The sequence below is a fragment of the Mauremys mutica genome, chromosome 11 (assembly GCF_020497125.1).
Source record: "Mauremys mutica isolate MM-2020 ecotype Southern chromosome 11, ASM2049712v1, whole genome shotgun sequence".
NCBI classification, from domain to species: Eukaryota; Metazoa; Chordata; order Testudines; family Geoemydidae; genus Mauremys; species Mauremys mutica.
Genome location: NC_059082.1, coordinates 64,701,265 through 64,727,393, shown reverse-complemented (window position 1 = coordinate 64,727,393; position 26,129 = coordinate 64,701,265). Strand labels below are relative to the sequence as shown.

General features: G+C 40.2%; 1 long non-coding RNA gene across 1 annotated transcript in view; it reads left to right on the top strand.

Moving 5' to 3' along the window:
* The window catches only part of LOC123343754, a 112,807-nt gene extending 99,281 nt beyond the window's left edge, over positions 1–13,526 (top strand). The window contains exons 2-3 of the long non-coding RNA XR_006572343.1: positions 8,393–8,485; positions 12,550–13,526. This is a non-coding gene — a long non-coding RNA (uncharacterized LOC123343754). The remainder of the gene's footprint in view (positions 1–8,392; positions 8,486–12,549) is intronic.
* Positions 13,527–26,129: the final 12,603 nt, after the last annotated feature.

Genomic DNA, 26,129 nt, shown 5'->3' with positions numbered 1-26,129 from the left:
TCTCTCAGGGCTATGCTCATAACTGCCTTTCTCACTCTCTGCTGGATTTTTCTTCCTTTTTGGTTATTCCCCTATCCCCACTTTTTCTCCCTCTGACACACAGAGGAGAATCCCCTCAGGCTACATGAGTTCGCTGCTGATTAGCCTTGCATATGGCCAAATGCCTTGGATGGTGGCTTCTACTGTCTCTAGCAGTCTTACTTTATAAAGAAGGTGAACTGCTTCTTTTGGTTTAGCCTGAATGAAATGTGGCTAGCAAACCTATCTTCTTTAACAAGCTCTGTGACTGCCTGTAGATCAAAGACATGCTTGATGACAGCCATTAACATCTTCTAGAATAATGTAACTGTCTTTTAATTTAGGATTTTTGTAGGCAATTTTGAGGATTTTTTTTAAATAAATAAAAAAAACCAAACCAAATTCTATTATGTGCAACTATAACAACCCCTTCCACTCCCCAAGTCATGCCTCACGAGCAGGATTTCAACCTTGAACCTTCAGGAATGCATCATACAATTCTACCACTTGAGCTACAGAACGTTAGCTGGCAATAGGAAAAAGCGGTTATCCTGGAGTGGCGTGGGAGGAAATGGCTTATTAGGTCCAGAGGATGGTCAGGGGACAGCAAGACTTGACAAACCCCAGGAGTAGGGGGGAGCTCCAGCCCCATATGGTGCCCTCGGAGAGGGAGATGGGCTGGTGGGGCCAAATACTGGGTCAAGAAAGGTTAGCCAGGAGAAGCTCAGCCTGGTTTTATTCCTTTACTCTCCAGACCCCACTGCCGCTGCTCCAAAAGTTCTCAGGTGTTCACAGTGCAGTAACTGCTGCTACTTTCAGGGCGGTGTGGGCTCTGGTAAGTGCTCCTTTTAAAGTGCTGCAAAAACAGGGCAACATTTGTAGTGCACACCACCACATTTTATTGGTCTTACAAAACCCAGGAATTATGCCATATTTTCTTGTATGCAATCTACTGCTATCTCATCTACTAACTATGTATGAAGAGATATTTCTCCTGTATAAACAGGGGCAGCTCCAGGCTCCAGCACGCCAAGCGCGTGCTTGGGGCGGCATGCCGCGGGGGGTGCTCTGCCGGTCGCCGGGAGGGCGGCAGGCGGCTCTGGTGGACCTCCCGCAGGCATGCCTGCGGAGGGTTCGCTGGTCCCGTGGCTCCGGACCACCTCCCGCAGGCGTGCCTGTGGAGGGTCCGCTGGTCCCATGGCTCGCGGGAGGTCCACCAAAGCCGCTGGACCAGCGGACCCTCCGCAGGCACGCCTGCAGGAGGTCCACCAGAGCCGCCTGCTGCCCTCCCGGCGACCGGCAAAGCGCCCCCCGTGGCATGCCACCCTGCTTGGGGCAGCGAAATATCTAGAGCCGCCCCTGTGTATAAAGCACTCCTGTGACAATTTCAAGGCTTGTCCACATGAACGTTTAGTTCACAGCAATCTACCCTGTAGATTGCCCCAGACTAAATGTTTCCATAGACACTGTTGACACACATTAAGAGTTTGTTAATGAATTTTGATCTAGTTCTCTTTGAAACAGGATTAGATCAAAGCTCGTTAAACTATTAATGTACTTCAGCAGGATCTACAGAGACAGTCTGCTGCAGGCTACTGTGGGATATATTCATGCCCCCAGCTTTCCATGAACTAAATGTTTGTGTGATGAGACCTCAGTTTTTTAGAAAAATCATGTAATTATTACTTTAGCATGCCAAAATTTTCCTAAAGCCTGGAAACAGAATGAAAATGGTGATTTTTTAGCAGTTTATATCTCAGAAAAATCTAAATGGAATTTCATGGGGCAAAATAAAGGTATTTCGCTAGCCAAAGGGCTTTCCCCCTGCTAAATTTCAAATGCCAGCTACAAACAATGGAAGCATTACAGCTTTTTAAAAAAGACCACAAGAATCCTTTATAATAGTAAGTGTTCGGCAACCTAAGTATAGGGGTTATTATGAGTTCTTCCTATAATAGAGGAATGACCCCTGGCAAGCCTGGAACTCACTTTGGCACTGCACACACACATAAAGATGCCAGCTAAGAGCAATGTGCATGTCACAATACACTGGCAGTTGTCAGTCTGAGGAAACCAAGAGTGATAATACAGTACTTGGCATCTCTATGAGATCAGTGTCCCTTCCTTGCCCCTGAGTGGAATGAGCTGTCAAAGGACTAAACTTATGAACCACTGCAGAACTAATAAGAACAATAAAAACTTGCAGCAGGTGATACCTCCTATGTTTTATTCCAGCAAAAATAACCTCTTCCCCGGAATTCCCGGTTGAGCAAAAGCACTGAGTCTCCAATAAGTGACTCAAGTCTGATGGGAAGAGAAAGTGAGAGCAGAGCAGCTCAGGCTCAAACACTGCTCCTGCTAAGGAGGAGGATTATTAAAATTAGTTCCAGTAGACACGGACAATTCTCTCTTTCTTGGTGTAGAACAACTGTAGGCGATCCCTACAGATCTGACTAGTTAGCCATTTCAAGACAGAACATCTGCATTCCATGCAGAGAGACTATAGGGCTGATCTTCTGCAGAATATAAGAACGACCATACTGGGTCAGACCAAAAGGTCCATCTAGTATAGTATCCTGTCTTCCAACAACGGCCAATGCCAGGCACCCCAGAGGGAATGAACAGAACAGATAATCATCAAGTGAACCATCCCCTGTTACCCATTCTAGCTTCTAGCAAACAGAGAATAGGGACACCATCCCCGTCCATCCTGGCTAATAGCCCTTGATGGACCTATCCTGCATGAATTTATCTAGTTCTTTCTTAAACGCTGTTATAGTCTTAGCCTTCACAACATCCTCTGGCAAAGAGTTCCACAGGTTGACTGTGCACTGTGTGAAGAAATACTTCCTTTTGTTTATTTTAAATCTGCTGCCTATTGATTTCATTTGGTGACCCCTAGTTCTTGTGTAATGAGAAGGAGTAAATAACACTTCCTTATTTACTTTCTCTATGACATCATAATTGTATAGACCTCTATCATATCCCCACCCCCACCCCCCCCAACATCTCTTTTCCAAGCTGAAAAGTCCCAGTCTTATTAATTTCTCCTCATGTGGAAGCTGTTCCATACCCCTAATCATTTTTGTTGCCCTTTTCTGTACTTTTTACAATTCCAATATATCTTTTTTGAGATGGGGCAACCACATCTGCATGAAGTATTCAAGATGTGGGCATAACATGGATTTATATATAGGCAATATAATATTTTCCGTCTTATTATTTATCCCTTTCTTAATTATTCCCAACATTCTGTTAGCTTTTTTGACTGCCACTGCACATTGAGTAGATGTTTTCAGAGTATTATCCACAATGACTCCAAGATCTCTTTCTTGAGTGGTATCAGATAATTTAGACCCTATCATTTTATATGTATAGTTGGGATTATGTTTTCCAATGTGCATTACTTTGCACTTATCAACATTGAACTTCATCTGCTATTTTGTTACCCAGTTACCCAGTTTTGGGAGATCCCTTTGTAACTCTTCATAGTCGCTTTGGATGTAACTATCTTGAGTAATTTTGTATCATCTGCAAATTTTTCCACCTTACCATTTACCCCTTTTTCCAGATCATTTATGAATATGTTGAATAGTACTGGTCCCAGTACAGACCCCTGGGGGACATCGCTATTTACTTGTCTTCATTTTGAAAACTGACCATTTATTCCTACCCTTTGTTTCCTATCTTTTAACCAGCTACTGATCCATGAGAGGATCTTCCCTCTTATCCCATGACAGCTTACTTTGCTTAAGAGCCTGTAGTGAGGGACCTCGTTAAGGCTTTCTGAAAATCTAAGTACACTATATCCACTGGATCCCTCTTGTCCACATGCTTGTGACCCCCTGAACAAATTATAGAAGATTGGTGAGGCATGATTTCTCTTTACAAAAACCATGTTGACTTTTTCCCAACAAATCATGTTCATCTATGTGTCTTGACAATTCTGTTCTTCACTATAGTTTCAACCAGTTTTCCCAGTACTGAAGTCAGGCTTACCACCCTGTAATTGCCGGGATCACCCTGAAACCCTTTTTAAAAATTAGTGTCACATTAGCTATCCTCCAGTCATTTGGTACAGAAACGGATTTAAATGATAGGTTACAAACCACAGTTAGTAGTTCTGCAATTTCACATTTGAGTTCCTTCAGAACTCTTGGGTGAATACTATCTAGTCCTGGTGACTTATTACTTTTTAATTTATCAATTTGTTTCAAAACCTCTTCTAATGACACCACCTCAATCTGAAACAGGTCCTCCGATTTGTCACCTAAAAGAGTGACTCAGGTGTGGGAATCTCCCTCACATCCTCAGCCAGGAAGACCGATGCAAAGAATTCATTTAGTTTCTCCATAATGGCCTTACCATCCTTGAGTGCTCCTTTAGCATCTCATCCAGTGGCCCCACTGGTTGTTTAGCAGGCTCCCTGCTTCTGATGTATTTTTTTTAAAAATTGCTATTACTTTTTGAGTCTTTGGCTAGCTGTTCTTCAAATTCTTTTTTGGCCTCCCTAATTATATTTTTACACCTCATTTGCCAGAACATACCAAATGCCATTTGCTTTAGTCAGGGAGAATTAGGAGTGGGAATCCAATTAACAATTATATTTATGACTTAACCGGGACTTCATTGTACTTGCTGCCTTAATCTTCTTTTACACACACACATTTAGTTTCTTCATTGACTGTAACATACAGTTCTATGAACATGAATCCAGTGAACTTGCAAACTTTAAAATAATATTAGCAAACAAGCAAGCTTATATTTAAACACGTTCATACTAAGCAAAGCCCTTTTGAGACCAGCAAGCCATAAGGCCTTTATCTCACCTCCTTACAAAATATGATTATAGCTTTCCAAAGTAAAAATAATGTAAGAATTTTACAGCAATTAACTAAAATTTCAAACTAAAATTAAATCAAGATGTATGCTGAAAGCAATAAATACATATTTGAGCTTAAATATCAATGTATTTAAATCAATACAATTGTTCACGTTGCTTATAAGTTTCATTTCACACAAAAAAAATCACATAATATGTAAAAAGCATCAGTTTGTATAAATGTAAGCAAAAACAAGCATTCCTTTATTATTTACTCTAGAAGTAACAAACCAGTGTTTTGTACTGAGACAAAAAGTATTATAGCAATAATAATGGATTTTGAAATGTGGTAGACTCCCAATGACATATATTGGTCATCACAAAGGGACTAAACTTCTCAAAATATATCTTTATAAAAAAAGGAGTTCTGTTTTTAGTTACACGAATGAACAAATGCATCCTGGAAGCATGACCTATATATATTATACACACACACTTAAAAAACCCTACATTAAAAGCACATGAACATTGCAAAATCAATCTCTCAACAGGTAGGAAATACAGTAATACAGGTTCTCTCTCCTCTCACATGAAGAAATTTCTACAAAAATCATGTGGTTCCAGCTCCTACTATTTTCTTGTGGAAGATACAAATACTATATTCAAACAGAATACGATTCTGAGAGATTTCCACTTCTTTTACATTTAGCTGGCTGAAGGCAATTGTGCTTTTGTGTTACTATACCAAATGTCCCTTTTAATATACATAAAGGATTGCTATGAGGCCTTTGTGAGATTACACAGTGTGGTACTCCATGTGCTGCATTTTACCTTTTAGTAGTAATTGTATCCATATTAATTAAAACACTACAGTACAAAAACTGGGTAAAGATTAAAATCTTGAGCCTTTTTAGTGGTGGAATCTTAACAACATACAATTATGTTAAGGAGTCTAGTGGCTGAATGAAAGGCAGCATAAAAGGGAAATTAATTACCTTATTGTCACAGGAATTCTTTGAGATATGTGGTTCCTATCTGTATTCCACTGTGGGCATGCACCTGAGACTGGAGAATTCTTGCAGGCAGTGTTATTTGGTTCATGCCTGTGCCCCTGCTCTCCTCATGCTCTGCATCATGGGGATAAAAGGATGGGTGGACTGACAACCACTTTGGTTCCTTCTCTACCATGAATCTTATCAAGATTCGAAGCAGGGGGGAAGGAGGGTGGGTAGTGGAATACAGATAGGGACCACACATCTTGAAGAACTTCAGTTACAATAAAATAAGTAACTCCCTGTTCTTTGAGTGCTGGTCCCAGTGTGTATATTACTTTGGGTGACTCAGAGGAGGGGGAGTGCGAGGATGCAAGTGGTATAGCTACTCATAGGGTTGCTGCCCCACAAAAGGCATCTGTGGAGGAGTCCTGGACCCAGGCAGAATGTCTTGAGAATGTGTGGATGGAACTCCAAGTAGCTGCCCTGCAAATGACAAGTATGGGTACCTGCTGGAGTGATGCCACTGAGGCTGTTTGTGGCCCTTCTGAATGAGCCCTTACCCTGCATGGAGGAGGGAGATGTGTCAATCGATAACAGAGCAGGATACAGCCAGAGATCCTCTTAAGAGATCCTCTGAGATGAAATTGCTAGACCTTGGACGTTTTCCTGCTACGACAACAAACAGTCTAGGCAACTTTCTGATTGATCTAGTTCTTTGCAGGTAAAATGCTAATGTTTGTTGCATGTAGAGGGAATGAAGTCTCCTCTCCTTGCTAGAGGTGTGGGGTTTTGGAAAAAATACAGGTAAGTGAATTGACTGGTTTATGTGAAAATCTGAAATTATCTTAGGGGTGATTTTTGGATGTAGTCATAAATGAGACTTTGTTATTATGGAATACTGTATATGATGGATCAACCATTCATCAGAGTTCCAAATTCACCAGCTCACCTGTCCAAGGTGATGGCACCAAAGGCAACCTTCACTGACAGGAGGGATACAGAGCATGGAGCCAGATGTTAAAAGGGTGGCTTAGTGAATGCCAAAGCACTAGGTTAAGATGCCAGTCTAGTCTTGGTTTCCTTACCTGTGGAAAGGTTCGCATCAGACCTTTCAAGAATCTGGCCATCACTGGGTGAGTAAAGTTAGAGTAACCATCTGATGGCAAGTGACATGTGCTGAGTGTTACTAGGTGAACCCATAGAGAGCTAAGGGAAATACCTGTCATCTTGAAACTAAGACGACAGTCTAAAATAGTGGAAATATTCAGTGTTTCTGGAGGTACATGATTTTGCTGGGCCTAGACAGAGAAATGTTTTTACTTGAGTAGGTAACTTTTTCTGATGGACTCCATTCTGCTATTATTAAGAATGGATGCACAGCTTCAGAATAGGAACGTTCTAGGTTTGATGCCATCCAACTACCAAGTCATGAGATGAAGTGCATCAAGGTTGGGATGCCTGACTCTGCCATTCTCCTGGGTCAAGAGATCCAGGAAGGACTGAATGCCGATAGATGGGTGGGACAACATCTGCAGGAGAGTAGGAAACCAGAATTATTTGGGCCACTGAAGGGTGATGAGGATGACCTGAGCCCTGTCTTTGGGAACTGGGTACAAAGATTTGCCCAACCTGGATGGAGTCAGGGAGGAATCCATTCTCTTAGGAGTGGACTTAGAGGGGGATCTGCTCTTGTGCTTATGAGAGCATTCCCTGCTCTTCTGATGAAACTCTGACAGAGGGTCCATAAGCATAATCTCCCTCGCTCCTGAGTCAGGCCTCATGCTAGGGGGCGCTCCTTTATGATGCTGCCTGATGTATGAAGGGACGAGGTGTCCTCCAGTCTGGTTCTGATTGGGACCTCAGTCTTTTTTGCTGAGGTGCTTTTTAAGCTAGAATTCCTGTGCCTGTTGGGTCTGGCTAGAGAAGGAGTGACAGATACTGTACCTGGTAGATATATGTACTTCTCCAAGATGGTACAGGCAGCATAGGCACCAACTTTCTCCAGCGCCAGTGGGTGCCCGCGCCCCCCGCCCCTTTCCCCACCCCAATTCCAACCCCATCCCCAAAGTCCCTGCCCTAACTCTGCCCCCTCCCTGCTCCTCCCCCCAGTGTACTGCATTCCCCCTCCTCCCCCCTCCTTCCCTGCCCCGTGAGTCAGCTGTTTCATGGTGCAAGTGCTGGGAGGCAGGGGGGAGAAGCAGGACGCAGCAGTGCACTCGCGGAGGAGGCAGAGGCGAGCTGGAGCAGGGGGGTGGAGCGGGGCCATGGGGAGCTGCCGGTGGGTGCTGAGCACCCACCAATTTTTCCCAGTAGGTGCTCCAGCCCCGGAGCACTCACAGAGTCAGTGCCTATGACAGGCAGTGCTGGGGGTCATTGCTGACTAAGAAAGACTGGAGGCAGGAGAGGTAGTTTTTAAGACCCAGTATTCTGGCCATAATCTATTTCCCATACTAGGAGCCAGAAGGGGATTCCCTGGGGTGGGAAACGTAACTACTAACTATACTAATAAAACTATTAACACTAAAGATAAAACTAGCAAATTTTGAAATATTTACAGATTTGAAAACCAGGAAGCTGAAGAGAAAAGGAGAAGCTTCGGACACTGGAGGTTCCAAGTTAGGCCATGCGACAGTAAGAAGGAACTGAAAAGGTGCTCTGTTTGCTCTGCCCCTCACATCCTTGGTACAAAGCATGAGGAGAGTAGGGGCTCAGGCACAGACCAATGGGCCATACTTTCAAGAACTTTGTGGTCTCAGGTACACAGAGCACATGTACCCACAGTGGACTACAGACAGGGACCAGCACTCAAAGAAGAATGTAGCTGCATTCTGGATAATTAATTGAAATAGGAGGGTTACCAATGCATTCAGAAACATGAACTACTTTTCTTTGTACTAGCAGCAAAGAGTCCTGCAGCACCTTGTAGACTAACAGACGTATTGGAGCATGAGCTTTTGTGGGTGAATACCCACTTCGTCGGATGCATCCAACGAAGTGGGTATTCACCAATGAAAGCTCATGCTCCAATACGTCTGTTAGTCTATAAGGTGCCACAGGACTCTTTGCTGCTTTTACAGATCCAGACTAACACGGCTACCCCTCTGATATTTTCTTTGTACTAAATTTCAAAAATTTGACTAAGAAAAAGTTGGTTTGGATGGTTTATAGGCTAGATTGTTTATTTGTGAGAATAAAAATGATTAGATCAATATTTCAGGAAGCCATGAATGGGCCCCTAAATTAGCAGATATCTAAATTGATTGTATGGACATCAAGAGTAACTATCATTTAACAAAACTCCTTGATTAGTACCATCACTGGGCACAAATGATATGGTAAATTACATATCTGAGGCAGGCTCAGCTGGGCTGACACACATGGCTTTCACATCTGGGGAAATGCCTTTTACAGACTGGCCTGACAAAAGTAACTGCGACAGCAGTAATGTAAATGGGGACACATTTAGGTTTCTTCACCCTCACCGCCCACACATCAATAATTCCTTTTGACAAATCTGTCTGCTTTCAGGCAGCCAGACACTGTGACCTGCAATTGTGAGTACATTACTGGGCAGATTGGCACCTGTTCTACTACATCTTCCTGCTGGGACATATACTTCATCAGGGATTAACCCAGCCAGGTTTCTGGAATGTTATACACAGGTTTTTGCCACACAAGTAGAGGAACTAATGATTTCAAGACTTCAGGTTTATCTCCTAGAATAAATTAAAGGCATACAGACTGTTTATAACCATTTCTTTTTGCCCTACACATACATGATGGCTTTGCATTTTGATACAGTATTAGGAAAAAAAGGTTGCAATGAAGATCTGCATATGTAGATATTGTCACTGAACTCAACTGGTGAGGAGGTGTGTTTGTTTCTTGCATTCACTATGATCCCTGTCTAGATCTAAAATAACTAGGGATGCTTAGGTCTCAGAGTCCTACACAGAAGCAGAAGCTGATTGTGAGTCAGGCAGGAGAAAAAAAAGTAAACAACCTTCTTCTGAGAGGAAAAAGTACAATACAGAAAAGAAATGAATGCAGCCACAGGCGCCGACTTCCAATGTACCGGGGGGTGCTTGACCCCCTGCTCTGCCCCAGACTCTGCCCCCACTCCACCCGTTCTCCCAAGGCCCCACTGCACTGATCTGTGCGGCCCACCGGCAGGCGCTGGGGGGGAGCTGATTGGGGCGCTACCAGTGGGTGCTCAGCACCCACCATTTTTTCCCAATGGGTGCTCCAGCCCTGGAGCACTCACAGAGTCAGCGCCTATGAATGCAGCAGATACACTAATGATAGAGAGTATGTGAGGTGAACTCATTTGTAAACAGACAAGTGTCTTGTCTTCGTGGGTTGCAAATCAAATGGTCAGTGACCAGAGCAGGGCTGTCATTAGGGCATGGCAAGCAGGGCAATTGCCTGGGGCCTGACACTACAGGGGGCCACACAAAACTAAATTACATGCTTCAGCCCCGACTCAACTCAGTGGGCCACCCAGACTGTAGGTCAGTGTCAACACCTCCACGACCATGCCTTCCATGGGGGCAAGGGTGGCTCCAGGCACCAGCACGCCAAGTGCATGCTTGGGGCGACAAGCCACTGGGGGCGCTCTGCCGGTCGCCGCGAGGGCGGCAGGCAGGCTGCCTTCGGCAGCTTGCCTGCCATGCTTGGGGCGGCAAAATGCCTAGAGCCACCCCTGCATGGGGGCCTGCTCCTTAGTTTGTGCCCTGGGCCCTAGCGAGTCTAAATGCCAGCCCTAGACCAGATGCACCAGATCCAAAGACATTTTGTTGAGAGCAGGCCACATTTACGAGACTGCATGCATTTCTAAAATGTGACCATTTATGCCCTTCTTTGATTTGCATATAGACTATCAAGCTCCCATTGGAGCAGGCCCAGGGTCTGTTCTCATTTCATCTGAATCAATCAGTGCATCCCTAATTTACACACAGTCCCATAAATGTTGTTCACGTTGATGACATATTTGCCCTGTTCCTATCCATTATGTGATTTGTTTTTCCCAGGGTGTATTTAATATTTCTATATTAGTGGTTCCTGTCTTCAGTATTATAAGTATCTGGAAACCATCATCTCTTTATGAAACTTATCTGGAATCCTCTTCCTTTACACAATAATAAAGTAGGGCAGTAATAAAGATGGGTAGACCAAAAGGGAATTGAAAAGATTATTTAGTCTTCTACTTGTTCAGATTATGGCACTGATTTTAAAATTGTGAAGTATGAAGAGAACAAATGTACACTGTCTGGTGGGCAGGGCCAGTGATTTTATTATAGTTTGTAAAACTGTAACATTAAGAATTGAGAATTGAGAATTCTGATAGTCAACTCCGCTGATTGACAAATTTAATTCTGAGTACAGTTTTTAAAGGATGATACTGCCTTTACTATTAATAGCCACTGAAGTCCCTACTGTAGTCTGCCAGTTTGTCAGAATGTTGATTAGAGATGACAAGCTAGATTTAAGGGTTATGAAATCCATGCTGGACCTGAAGTCTAACAAAGTTCATTATCATAAATATCAGACACACATCATTAACCAAGTAATGACACATTTTTGTTGTAAAATTAGACTGCTAACAGAAGAAAGGGAGGAAGAAGATGGTTAGTATATTATCTCAAAAGTAATTTTATATTATCTCAAAAGTCATTTAGTTTTAAGTGCAGCTTTCTAGATTATGCTAGGACTAAGTATTTATTGTAATGCTGCCTAATACAACTGGGATTGAGTCATGAAATTCAGACTTTACAAAACTTGTATAATTAATGAGTGTTCAATTTGTGGGATTAGGCCAGGCCCCTCTCTGCTGTGTATCAGAATACACTGCATTTTTTTTTAAATAAGGAGAAATTAAAATATTGGGATTTATATGGCTGAAAAATTGGCAACAGGCTACAGAAGTTTTCTCCTGTAGGTAGTTGTTAGTGACCACAAATTCCCACTATCTGTTGGCTATTTGGTGACCTTAGTAAAGTTCCCAAGACATGGTGTCAAGGACACAAAAAACCCACAAAACACTAGATCTGGAAGTCTTAGCAGAGAGATCCAGGATGGCCATGAGAACTGTGCATAGGAGACTTCAGAATCTAAGGCTGTTGATCCAGTGCTTTTTATAAACACTAACCTTACACAAAATATTAAAACATAATTTTAAAGAGTCAGGGAAAATAGAAATATGAAATATCCTTTCATGACTAGGAAGCAGGTCCCAAAAGGAAACTAAATTAGTTATAGCTTAATTATATAGTTATAATTATTATAGCTGTCAGGCTTGGTTCTGCACTGACTGAAGCTAATGGCAGAAGTCCCATTGATTTCCATGGGACCATGACTGATCACTTATTTGGTAACTTTTTTTTTTCATATGGGAGAAAGGGGGAACTGGAGAGGAAACAGACAATGATAAGACAAGAACAAAGAAGAAAACCAGAAAAAGATTTACTGAAACAAAATAGGATTTCCAGTTTTACAAAACCACTCCCTCTCCCAGCTTGTCAATCATCCTATCTGAATATCCTTGTGTTTATCTAACAAAGTTAAAAGCAGACATGGAAACAAACAAAGGCAATTTGGGATTATCAAAATATGGATCCAAATTTTGCAGCTTGGATCAGAATATTGCATTTTCATAAATTTAGATTTAAAATATGTAACATTTGAAATAACTGAAATATCCAATTTCCCCTAAAGGTACCTCTAGGAATTCTGGATTTTCTGTTGTTGCATTAAATGTTGAGAGGTGCATGGATTCAGCGGTGACATAGTTGTTTCAGGACTTGGAATGATGTGCTAAAATCAGGTTATAGGACAAGACTCTTCACAAAGAAAGCTGCACACTGGATTTTGGACAATTAACATTTCAATTTTTCCCCGGAATACAAAGTTGTTGTTTGAAGCCAGAAATGCTTTCTCTGTGCCAACACCACCTCTTGTTGGCTTTGTGCACCATCCAGAATTAAAGTACAAGAAAGTTACACCTCATGAATTAATGGGAACAATACACAACAAGATTGATAAATTTGGTGTGTGTCACACAGTGTTTACATTTAAGATGCAAAAATTTTTAAGTGTGGGAAAGAGAAATGCCTGCACAGCAGCTCTTTAGGGAATAGCAGGCTGTGAGTTTAACAGATTTCCATTCTGACTGCTGATAGAAGCACTGTGTTTAGTATATACACCCAAAAGGTGTGTGTGAGGGGGGAGAGAACAGTTCTGCTTGCAAATTTGGCATAGCTGAGATTGAGACAAGCAGCAAATAAAAAACAAGTGTGCAAACAAAATGAAAGAATCAAAACCAAAGCTCTAGATAATTTTCAAGTAGATTGGTTTTGATAAACTAATCTATTTAGAAATTATTTTGTTTAAGCTTGTTGGGGAAAATTGTTCAACTGAAAACCTATGTAATGATTTCTAATTGTATATATCCAAAACAATTCAAGTTAACACATGAATATAGTAAGCTATTAAATCTCAAGTTACAAATGTGAAACTATTTTGGCAACTGTAGGAGCTTTCATAGTTATAACATTTCAAATAAGAGTATTTTCCCAGGAGGTGAAACTGACATCTGTTACAATTATGGAGAGAAACACCCCCCCCAACTCTCTTTTGTTTATAACCTACAAACTAAAAAATGTGTGTGTATGTGTGTATCTCTGTTTCTTTGTGTTTCAGCTTCCTACTGAGAAATTTTGGACCCATTTCTGACCTGATCTAAGATGGTACAAATCCATTCAAGTAACTGAAATTGCACTTGCTTGCACAGATTTTGAGTTTGTCTCATTATCTCTAATCAGTTTTGTTTCCATACATCTCATCACACAGTGTTATTAATTTATGCATTCATTTTAGAATTCGAGGATCTACTTATTTATCAGTTCCTAAAAAGATACTAATTTAACTAGTGTGCAAAATTAACATTAAGCTTGAATCCTGAATGCATTTGGTCAGGTAGACCAGCATTAGTAAATAACACTAGTTCATCTACATTTTTCTCCCATATCTACAAAGTTTTCATTAAAGCTGGAGGTGAAACTTTTTGTGCTCTATATGGATTTCCGTGAACATTTTGAGATTGCTGTTGACCAGTATCAAGATCAAACTATGTTTCTTGGGAAATGGTAGCTAGGAGCAACTCATATGGTATTTCCCTATTGGAAGTTAGGATAAGCTATTTTATGTGGTTTCTCAGAGAGAAGAAGGGTGCTCTGATCTAATGATTCCTTAAAAAAAGTTTGACCCTTTTTGTCAGTCAGTCACATCAAGGAATCACTACTTGGGTTGGGAGAACTTTCTAAAAGTCCCATGATACATAGTTGCAAACACTGCTGGGAAGTACAGCATGTGTGGACGTACCAAAATTATCCCCGTGTCCATTATGACCATTTCTGGAGAGTGGAGATGCTAAACTGCATTAGGAAGAAATGTGCTTGAAAATGGTTGTTTGACACCACACAGTTCAAAGCTCCAGTATACACAAGACCCAAGCAGCAACCCAGCATGAACACATCTAAAACACTTGCTGTTTGCCTGAAAAATAATCCAGTGCTCCTGCCAATCACTGCAACGCTCTCCCAAAACATATTTTAAAAGAAAACCAAAACCAACCATCTTAAATAACTTTCCAAACACAGGTTCACCAGATATCCCTTTGAGGCCAAGCTGCAGCCTTTCTAGTTTGCATTTCATCCCAATTAATCTCCAAATAGTGACTAATCTTATTTTTCAATGCTGAACTAGTAGTAATGGGATTTCACAAACATGCCAGACATCCTACAGTTCTGCTCAGATGCTACCATTACACTATTGGTAGTTATTTGCTACCTCCAACACAGCCTGTAACATCCTGTCCTCCCCCTGATTATGGGCTCTCAGGGGTAATAGAGTTTATCATATGTACATCTTATGGTGAGTTAAAACATCAGTGCTGCTTTAAGAGAACAAAATCCCTATTCAAAAGCATTCTTCTTTTATGCTAAAATATCAATGTTTTGCATAGTACTGAAGGAAAAAATAGCTTTAAAATTTAACAATCATGTTACTCAGTGTGCTGAAAGTGAAATTTTATGAGCCTTGTTCAATCTTTTCTATCCCCACTTTCTTCGCCAGTGGAGCTTTGCAACATAGTCATGATTGCTTCTCATTCACTTGGAAAAAAGATAATTGTTTCCAGTGATCAATCAATACTTGAATCCATTTTTCTTCTTAGAGACACCAGCAGTGTCCATTGCCACATTGTCAATGTCAGTTTGGACACAAGGGGTCTGCACTTCGCTGTCTAAATGAGAAATGTTTGATTAGAAATGCCTGTGATAGCAAAGACAGCTGTGTTTAGTCACATGTCTTAATACTCCTTCTCATTGTCAAGTTTCAGTGAAGATGAAGATTGAAACCTGGCATGACCGAGCCCTTCTGTTCACATATTAGGACCTTCTTAAATCAACTTTTAAAAAATTAAACCACAATGCTTGTTATGCTAAGGATGTCTTGGCGATGCATAGCCCAATTAACTGTAAGCTTTAACACAGTAGGCTCTTCTTGTGCTCTTTACCATTCTGTGATCCCTCTTTTGGAAACTAACGCTGCCCATACAGAGTGTGCCTGGAAAATGCAAACAGATTGGGTTGGGGAAATTACATTATTCACTTTCAGGTGCCTTTGCTATTTCTTTCACCCCTCAGTTTCTAGAAGGAAATTGAATAAAAATTATAGGAACTATGCTACTGATATACCTTCTTTATTTGTAATTTTTCATGCAGAGCAGGAAAGCTGTGTGTGTACTTGGAATATAACATTTGTTTATTAAATATATAAATAAAGAGGTTAAAAAACAGCACTAGTCACTTTGCAAAATGTTCACAGCAAAGACTGATATGCAAAATTTTTGATGATCCTTCTAGCAATAATTTCTGTGTAAGTGCCTACTGCTCTTTCCCCCTCTCCCGCAGTGAGCACATTTATACGTACTGGAGTCATTATGAGTTAGACCCAGGGACTAGGAATTAGAAGACATAGGTTCTATTTTTGAGAATCACTGACTCTCAAAGAGCCATGGAATAGTCACTGCCACTCTATGCCTTAGCATCCTCATTATAAAATGGTGAAAACAACCTTACCCAGCTTAATAAAGTGCTTTGACATGCATGCTTCCTTTTATTCAGGTAAGTGTAAAGTATTACTTCCAAGCAGTGCTGGTCTAGGGCTCAAATTGCATCCATGCTAATGAAAAATTGTATACCTAGATTGCTTACATACTGGTTGGCAACTTTTTCTACAGCTCTGAGTTGGTAGAGCCAACTGAAAGTCAAATGTATTAAACTTAACATGAAGAAAAAGTGAAAACCAATATAATGTACAAAAATGTTACATAAATGCTGTGAGTATCTTGCTACAGTACATGCTGAGACAACTGAAAGTGGTACATAAACCCATGGCAAGGATTCGGCTGAACCCTACTAACGGGGAAGATTCTATTATGGAATGAATGACTCTCGTGCATACCCATAGTGACAGACAGACTAATTTGCCAGGCCTTTAAACACTAACTTCGTCAAGTAGACTCGTCATCTTGAAATGAAAAATATGGTTTCCAGAATCAGAGTATTTTAGAAGGGACAAAAAAGCCTTTTTGTTTTCAATAGCTGGTTTCACACATCATGATTTCTCTCTCTGACTGTGACTGACAGGGTTCTTTATTTTCAAACAAACTCAGACAGAATGAAAAAAAGTTAGAAAGTGGAAATTTCCTTTTGCCACCATACCTCCAGCTTCTGTGACGGCTAACACTGATGGTAATCAAGGAGAGTAGGATATAATCCTGGCTACCATTATTGCAGATTCCTTTCTCAAATATTTTTTCTTCCGTTGCCTCTACATATGACTGAAAAAGCTTGCAGCTGGCTTACTTACTTAGACCTTCCCATGGGGCTTTCTTAATAAGCACTGAACTTTTTTAAGATAACCCAAAGAATATAGCCTCATGTATTCAAATAGTCAAAGGATACTGACTTATTTTCATTTGATATAAGTAGTCAGAGCAGTAATGAGCACCCAGAATTTAACTGGGTTAATTTTAGGTTTACAAGATAACTCACTAATTATATACATACACAGACAATAAGAGTGTCAATTTATGGTGAGTGTAATCATTATATTATGAGTACTGACAAAGAGCTCAGCGCTGATAATAAATCCTAGGTGAAAAATTCACATGGTTATTAGGCATGTCAATTCATATTTTTATATTTCAGTGACGAAACCTTTACATGTAAATATTTTTCTTGTGTTTTTCCACCTCAGTGGTAGACTGCAAAGATCTCATCATTCCTTTTTGAGGTGAACAACAACTCCAGAGCCATTTACTTAAGGAATATGTTTTTGCTAAGAAGGAAATTGATGATCGGGTAAATTACACAAAGTAACAAATTGTGAAATCTGCATAATTATTATTAATTATTTGATGGTAACACACAGAACCCACAACCTTGATCAAGGTGCCATTGTGCCAAGTACTGTTTAAAGACATAGAAATGGTCCCTGTTCTGAAAAGATGACATTTTAATTGTGGGAGATACGTGTTTTACGTTTATGAATGTTATATAAATGCCTGTGGGTTTGGCAGTTATTGTATTACCAGCTACAAGGTAACTAAGGGTTAAATCAGCCTTAAGGTATGTCTTCACTGCACAGTTAACCTGAGTGATTGACACTGGGTTAGCCCAGCCTGGGTCTGAGCATTCCCACAGCAAAGTCATATCCACATTACTGTGTCTCCACTGTTTCTGCACTTGCCCAGGTGTATCTGGGGGAACATCTAATGGATCTTTGTACTGAGACATTCTAGGATTCTTTCCCAGTCAATAGTCAGGCAAGGGGCAAGGGGATCGTGGGAAGGGCATTGGATGGCTTCTAGTACTCGAGTGATTTTGCCTCATTGGGAAATGTGTGGGTTCCAGCCTGAGCTCTAACCCACTCCCCAGCTGAGGAATCTAGCCTGGCCTTAAAGCACCTCCAAAACCCAGGCCAGAGGATTTTCTGTGTGTATGATAAGAGACTAAAATCTAGGTAAAAGCCCTTGGTTAACTGTGCTTTGAAGACATACCCTTAAGGTACGTCTGCTTTGCAAACTTTGGAGAATTTTCTTTTTCAGCTCAGATGGATATAATCACACCAGGTTTGATTGAACTAGCATGCCAAAAACAGCAGTATAGCCTGGCGACACGGGCAGTGGTATAGACTAAAAAAATACAGGAAAAAATAATCTGATCCTCTAAGTGTCTCTCTGCTCAAGACAAACTATCTACCTTTTAGAAAGTATCTTATCAACATTCCATGAACTCTATGGAGGAGAGTTTCTGTTTAAAGCTACAGTGTCCCAACAGAATATATACTTCATTTAAGGAAATTCAGAATTGCCTACAATCTGTATATTTGTCAGGAGAGATTCATGTTGATCAAGATTTTCTAGCCCTGGCTACTTGCATACCTTCCTAGCCATGAAAGGATTTCCCTAGCGGATTGCGTTGTGAGGATGAAAAATTGTGAGGTGCTCAGCTACTACGGTACTGGCTCATGTAAGTACTACTGACCGATCACCAGATAGATCAGACAAACAGATCACTTGAATTATATCAGGTTTTATCCTACATTATTGTGTTTTACAGTTGAAGCTTGAAGTACACATTTCTGTCTTGTTCAAGGTGTGCTATGTGGGTCATAATTGTTAAAATAAAATACGCAGATGTATAATCTTGTGCACAGATGTTAAAATACAGCTAGAATGCAGGAGACAAAAAAGTCATAACACTTGTTACTGGAGATAGGACCAGTATACAAACACACAGATCCAAATGCTTGCAGATTTCCATTAATTTCTGCAGTAACAAAGTATAGTATTTTAATATCGCATTTGACTATAATTTTCCGGTGTGGGATACAAACAAATTAGTCTGTCAAAAATAAAAGCCATATTTTCTAGGCAATGATGTCCTTCTGTTCAGTCTTCCAAAGTTCCATATTCCACAGCACATACTGTATTAAGTACCTGGCATTCTAAAGGAGAATGTATGAAGCTGCCTATACAATGAGACTTGCACTTGCTGCTCCCACATTCAGACCAGTGATGAAAAAAAGTCTTTCATAACATGAAAGGTGTGAGACTGAAGGAAACAGAATAAAGAAACTTTTGTAGTTATAATTTTGATGTAATCTTTCACAATCACTATTAACATAACCCACTTTCTTCCTAATAAAATGTAAGAAAAGCATTCAAGATGTTTAACTGAACAATGCAAATTCTCTGGGCATTCTTCTTGGTAGATACTTGGGATTTTTATAAAGGCAGCAGCCATCACATGTTAAAATGCATCTGCCCACCCAGAGGCATCAGAGGGATAGTTCACATTAATTTTTTACCATCATTCAACCTATCTGATTACTAATCCTCAGAAAAAAATTGAGGATGATGTCACAGTGTGCTATCAATTCTTTATCTACAATTGTAATTCTGTGGTTCTTTTGCTGAGAGCTTTGACAATGCAATTTGATTAAATTTCATCTGGATTGGCCTTGATAAGGTTTTCTAAAATCATGGGGAAGACTTCCATGCCTGCTAGGTTCACAGACTTTCCAGAACAAGAACAGGAATAGAAAACACATGAAAACCTATGGGAGATTTCTATTAATTCTTGTGGTCTAATAGTCTCTTCTGTTTCCACCTCACTCAAGTAAAAACTTACCTTTTATCAATTATTTTTCTATTATAATAAACTAAAGTAAGTTAATAAGCCCAATTCCCTTATTCTTGGATTAATCTTGGAAAACACTCATTACTAACATTTATGGCAAAGACTCAATTCTAAATTTACTATCAATCTGAAATACTAACATATTTTAACAAAGTTTGAAAAATAAACAAAACAGATGCATATTGTACAAAAGCTAAGTAGGACATAAGTGATTTAGGGCTTTAGACAAGTGTTGTTTGCCTGCTATCTTGGCCCATGAGATTTCCATGGCTAGAATACCACAGAACTGAATCCTAGTCCAATTTAAAGGCCAGGGAATCTTCTACACTGCTCCATTTTCTACTGGATAGAAATGCCAGCATTTGGCCTTATTCTCCTCATTAGTACTGCATAGCCTCATTCTCCTCAAATATTACCCCTATGCACATATATGGAAGATGCCACACTCCATATAGTAGTGGTTGCTGAAATCAGCATGGTTAAATAGCACAGTAAAGTCAGGACAGAACAGTATTTTAGAGGCAGACAATATCTCCAATCTAAACAACCCTACCAAAAAACCACATAGACTGGGACATATCTTCCAGTGTTCTGCTCAAACACAGCTATCATCTTGTGAATAGGATTCTCGTGCCCAACTGTGTTGATCTGCCTCTGCCCAAAATCTGATTGTGGATAGCAAAAAGGCCTGGCATCCTACCTTTAACTCTGCCCTATAAGATAAAGTGGTATTTCTACTGCAATTCCAGTAACAATTAACATTTTGCACATCTGTAGCATCTTCCATCTCAGAATCTCAAAAAATTCTCAGACATTAGGCCTAACAATCCTGTGTCAAAAAGTATTATCCCCTTTCACAAATTGGAAGAAATAACCGAGTTGCCCAAGGTCACACATCTAATTAGTAGAGCAGCTGGGAATGGAATCCAAATGTCATAATGCCAGACCTGTTCTTTAACAGCAAGACAATACTCCCAAGACTGTTCTATATCCTTTTTGAATGATTACTCAGAAAATTGCAGAAATTCTTTCATGATTCCTGTTGCTTTCATTTTTTTATTTTAAATTTGTCTTCTTGATAGGGTGACCAGATGTCCCGATTTTATAGGGACAGTCCCGATTTTTGGGTCTTTTTCTTATATAGGCTCCTATTACCCCCCCACCCCTGTCCCGATTTTTCACACTTGCTGTCTGGTCACCCTACTTCTTGATCCATTATCTGTTTTGGAATTGCTTTCACACAGAGTGACTGATGAGATGCATACTCACGTTACATATATTTGACACTCTCCGTGTCCTTAATGTGTTTTCCAGGCTCAAGTTGTAACACAAACCATCGCCTTGGCAGTCATGTTTTCCAAGAAAGTCAGGTAATTATGTTTCTGAGTGTTCATGTATTCTTTGTGAAACATTAAAGTCAAAATCCGAGATCCCTTGTAAAGACTCATGTGCGAAGGCAGTATTCCAATCCAAGAATATCCAAGAAAGATCTATTCCAAATTAATACCTTTTAATATAAGTCTGGGATAGATTAATTTATAAGAGTTATAAAACCTCCCATAAATTCAAATTAAACAACTCAATTCCTAGGAAGCTATTATATATGTCATTTACGGGTCATATTTCAATTTCAGAATTTCACATTGACTCATACCTACTGTAATGCTAAGCATACCAGGACTGAAAAGTTCAGCTAAATTTTCTGCAACAAACGTATCTCCAGCTACCAGCCTAGATGAAACTAATAGTCAAGGCATTCATACAAGATAATTGAGAAGTCATCAGTAAATGGAGGTCTGAGTCTTCCAGATACAAATCCTTATTAATGCTTTACAAAAGAGAAACGTGGCAAGATGGTTTGCAACCAATGAGGAATTCCCGCCTTATTTAGTTTAATCTTCTTATTAGATCTTACTCTGTTACCTACCTCTAATACAATCCCTAATCTTAAACTCTTCTTGAGCTACACTCACAAATATTTTGTAGCACACTGAAATCCTCTCTACTCATTGCCCAACATCCCATTTTGGAATAATACAATTCACTTTCTCTTAGAAATTGATCATGTCCTTAGTGTTGGGAAGCAGTTTACAAAACACCACCTTATGAGCATCCCACAAGTTTCAGAACTGATTCTGATTCACATCTCCCATTTTACAAAATACTACACAAAGATCTTCAACCAAAAATCACATCTCCTTTCTATTAGAAGACACAATTGCTATATTTGGGGCCAGCCCTCAGATGACATACTAATTTACCCATGTCCAGAGAAATATGGGATGAAGAACATAATCATACCCCGAAGAATGGAAATCTGTTTAAGATATGGCAAAATGCCACATTAACATCTTCACCGACTGTTGTCCACTGCTCAACAAAATTGCAACTAGATCTCATTAGACTGCAGCAAGACACTATTAAAATAAATTAACCAATTGCAAAATGGTTCCAGTGTCACCACACTATGGTATATCTACTACAGACACCATGGTCCTTTAACAAAATTATCCTTCTCTGGCATGGTATCTGAGATTTTCCAATGCCTTTGAAAATCAGTCTTAATTAGAAATGACCTTAAACAAGCCCTCATCCCACTGGAAGATCAATCCTCCTCTCTTTAAACTAATAGAATTAGATCTCCTCAATTCTCCATCATGAGAAGATAAGGAATATATCTGGATTAATTAATGTACTCTTGAGAGCCCGTGCAAGATATATAATAGCCCATAAATCTCACCTCTGAGGATTTACAACACTTATTCTCCTACACATCCATACTCCTACTACACATTTATCTTCCGTATTTTTAGCCCTTCCTCTCAATATTTTTTTTTCTTAACCTTCAAATACCCACTTAAGTATCCCACCAATTCATATTCATCAGTAAGGATCAATAGTTTGGTATATAACTACCTAGTTTATTGTTAAGTGATGGATTTTTTATTCTTATGTACATGATATTTTAAAAAACTGTCAGGATGTAGAGCAGATTTTTCCATTGCAAATGACATTTGTTAATCCCCCTACAGTCATTTTATTTTCCCAGAGTTTTTGTTTGTTCATTTGTTTTGGGGGGAGGATGGGGGACGGGACATTACACAAAAGAAAACTAGTCTGTGGAGTCACATAAGGAAATGTTTTGGTTTATATGAAAAACCATCAGAGCGGAGCATGGTGTAAGGGAGGGAAAGAGAAAAAAATCATTGTTATGGATCCTAAAGCAAAATAATTGAGTGTTGGTGGATGTATGCAATAGTTTATTTGAACAGAAAGTGTATGTTAAAAAAAAGCCCAAATGATGTTTTTGATAATAGTCCGTCTTCCTGATACAGACTTGTGGCTCTATTTTGGCAACTTTTCCAGCAACAATGGCAACCTCAACATTCATCTTCATTTTGAGAATTCTCTTTTATATTTTAAAAACAGAATGTTACTCTTTTGGATGAATCAGAAAAAAAATCAACATCTGAATAATCTCTCCAGTAAATGGTTATCTTCAAAAATTAATTATGGAACAAGACAGCTAGCAATAAAATGAGGTTGCTTGGTATATTAATCACTTGCAGTACAATAGGCAGCTACCTATCATCAGGTCAAAATCAGTCTTTGTATCATATTTGAAAGATGACTGATAAGTTCATATGATCTGCACAAGATGCAATTTCACAGGATGTTTCCAAAATAACTATTTTCTTATGCATGCGATGTTACGTTTGTGTATTTCCTAATCTTCCTGCAACATGAAAAAGTGTCCAGTTTATTTATAGCACCTTGATGAGAAAATTTTAAACTGCTTTGATGGCCTAGAGGGACAAGCTCTTAATCACAGATTATCAAATCAAATGGAAAAAGAATACATTGTTGGCTACCGAATTTTCAAACCTGTATAATGAATACACTACTGGTCAGGAAATACCTGAATCACTCTCTCTTCTAATCAAAATGCGCCAGAAAAGAAAAACAGAAGGAAAAATTTCTGTTGACATTTAAAACATATCTTACATTACGGATTAATTTTCCTGTAGAGGCCTATAGTCTGTAACAATTCTGTTATTACAGTCTGAACTTCAACCACTTTGAAAGTTGCCGAATCTCTGAAGGAAAAGAAACAACCCAAAGCCTCATCTGAAAAGCCATTTGTCAACTGAACCTTTTTGTCCCGATCAATTTCAAATGTTAAAGACAATAATTAAGTTCTATATTTCATTGGAGTTACTCTGAATTTACACCAGTGTAGCAGAGCAGATTTTGATCACTAGATTGGGTCAAATGTGACCTAATTTACCTGCATAGATTTAATAATTAGCTCACCAAGGCAACACTATCTCAATAGCCATCAGTCATTGTCATATTTCTCTTACACGTTCATATGTACAACCTAAATTGAAACCTCAAATTATTGATATTTTATTGTATAAACGGAATAGCAGATAAGCAATATAGATAGTAAAGTACCAACTTCCTTGAGGGCTTTTGGATTACAAAGAGAATGAGAACAAAAGTTGCCCGTATTAAAAACAAAAGAAATGGAGTATTCTACAATCATGGGCCATATCTATCTATCACACAAATGTGTGCTGTACATATATGTTTAATTTTACACATGTACATTCCAACAAGAATCACACTCTCCTCCTGCCTCTCCCCCCCCACACACACTATGGTATCATCTGGGGCTATCTTCCTTCCCTCTCCCATAGTCTTGGAATTGGTCCAGATTAACTTTGAAAAGTGTTTACCCAAGGTCTTCTTGGCTTGTTTATCTTTTCAGTTTTAATTAAGAAAGCTAAGATTGCAGAGGCAACCTTAATTCTGACATTTACTAACTTTTGAGTACTTGATTTTGTAACCTTAATGTTCCTTAAACATAAGCCCAGATAATTCATTGCACAGTGAAATATTAAAAAAAAAAAGCCAGAAATTCCATTATGGGGCATCAGATTGACACCCACATGGTTCATCAACAGACCTCTGTCTGCCACCTGAGTTAAAAGAGTAACTGACAATAGGAGCAGGATGTCATTTTCCAAGGGGACCAGCATTAGAAGGGGATAAGATACATACTTTGCCAATAGGCTTCACAGATATTTGCCTACCGCAGAGGAATAGTGAAAGTCTAGTTCTGGATTCCATTTCAGGCTGAGGAGGGGAGTGTGCTCAGTATTGTCTGTTTTTGCGTGTGGGAGCGGAATAAAAATGCAAGACACAATGTGGAAGCAGGTGGGAATGAGTATTATGGGGCAGGAAAGCAGGATTAAAAAAATAGTCCAGGGCAGGGCTCTGCCCCTCCCCTCCTGTGACAATGATGTCAGCTCCTAAAGGAGGAGGAGAGAGCACTGCCTGCTTCCAGAGCAGGCGTGATTGGCTGCTCTTCCCCATGAGGCAGGCAGCTGGGGAAAACAGCCAATATGAAGAAATTTCCCTCAGGCCAACTGTTTCCCACCACTGGCTCATTGGCCCAGTCCCATTCTCCTTGTCTGCCCAGTCCTAGTCTCCACACCAGCTTCACATCTCAGTCCCAGTTTTCCCTCCTGGCTTCTTATCCAATTTATCTTTCCCCTACCTCTGGCCTCTAGTCATCCTCCCTCCATTCTCCTCTCTCCAACTGAATCCCAGTCCCAATCCTCTCCCTGGGTTCCTCATCCAATCTCAGTCCACAGCCCCAGTCCTCCACAGTTCCTTGCCCCAGTCTCCTGTCCTACCCTAGATCCTTGTCAGATCTGTCTCCTCTCTTTCTGAGCAGAGCTTCTCAGGTGTCAGGCCAGGGCCGCCCAGAGGGGAGGGGCAAGTGATGCAATTTGCCTCAGGCCCCACAGGGGCCCCTATGATAGGTTTTTGGAGCCCCTGGAGCGGGGTCCTTCACTCACTCCGGGCCCCCGGAGCTTCTTCCGCTCTGGGTCTTCGGCAGCAATTCAGCGGCGGGGGGTCCTTCTGCCCCGGGACCCACCGCCAAAGTGCCAGGTCTTTGGCAGCAATTTGGCGGTGGGGGGCCCCCACCGCCAAAAACCCCAGGCCCCCTGAATCCTCTGGGTGGCCCTGTGTCAGGCCTCATGTCTTTCATATATATTTACAGGTAAGCGCACAGATAATATGAGCATCTTGTCTGACCTCTTGAATAGCACCGGCAAAAGGACTTCCCTGAATTAATTCCTGTTTGAATGAGAGAATATATTTTATCTTGATTTAAAAATTGCCAGTGATGGAGAATCCAACACAACCGCTGGTAAATTGTTCCTTTAGTAACTAGTTAAGTTCCCTCACTGTTGAAAAAGCTCAAAGAGAAAGATCCTATTTCCATCCTATACCAGTTACTTCAATTAAGAAATCCTATTAAGGAACTGAAAATATAGTATTGAGTATTAAAGGGAATGAACATCTAAAACATGCTTTCAAGCAGTGCTTCACTAATCCCTGAAATACTTGCCGGCACTAACACTTCTCAGGCCATTAACTTTCTCACAAACTGGTCATTTAGTGGTATAATTGTCTCTTCCATGTATATTATTGGTTTTACCAACCACA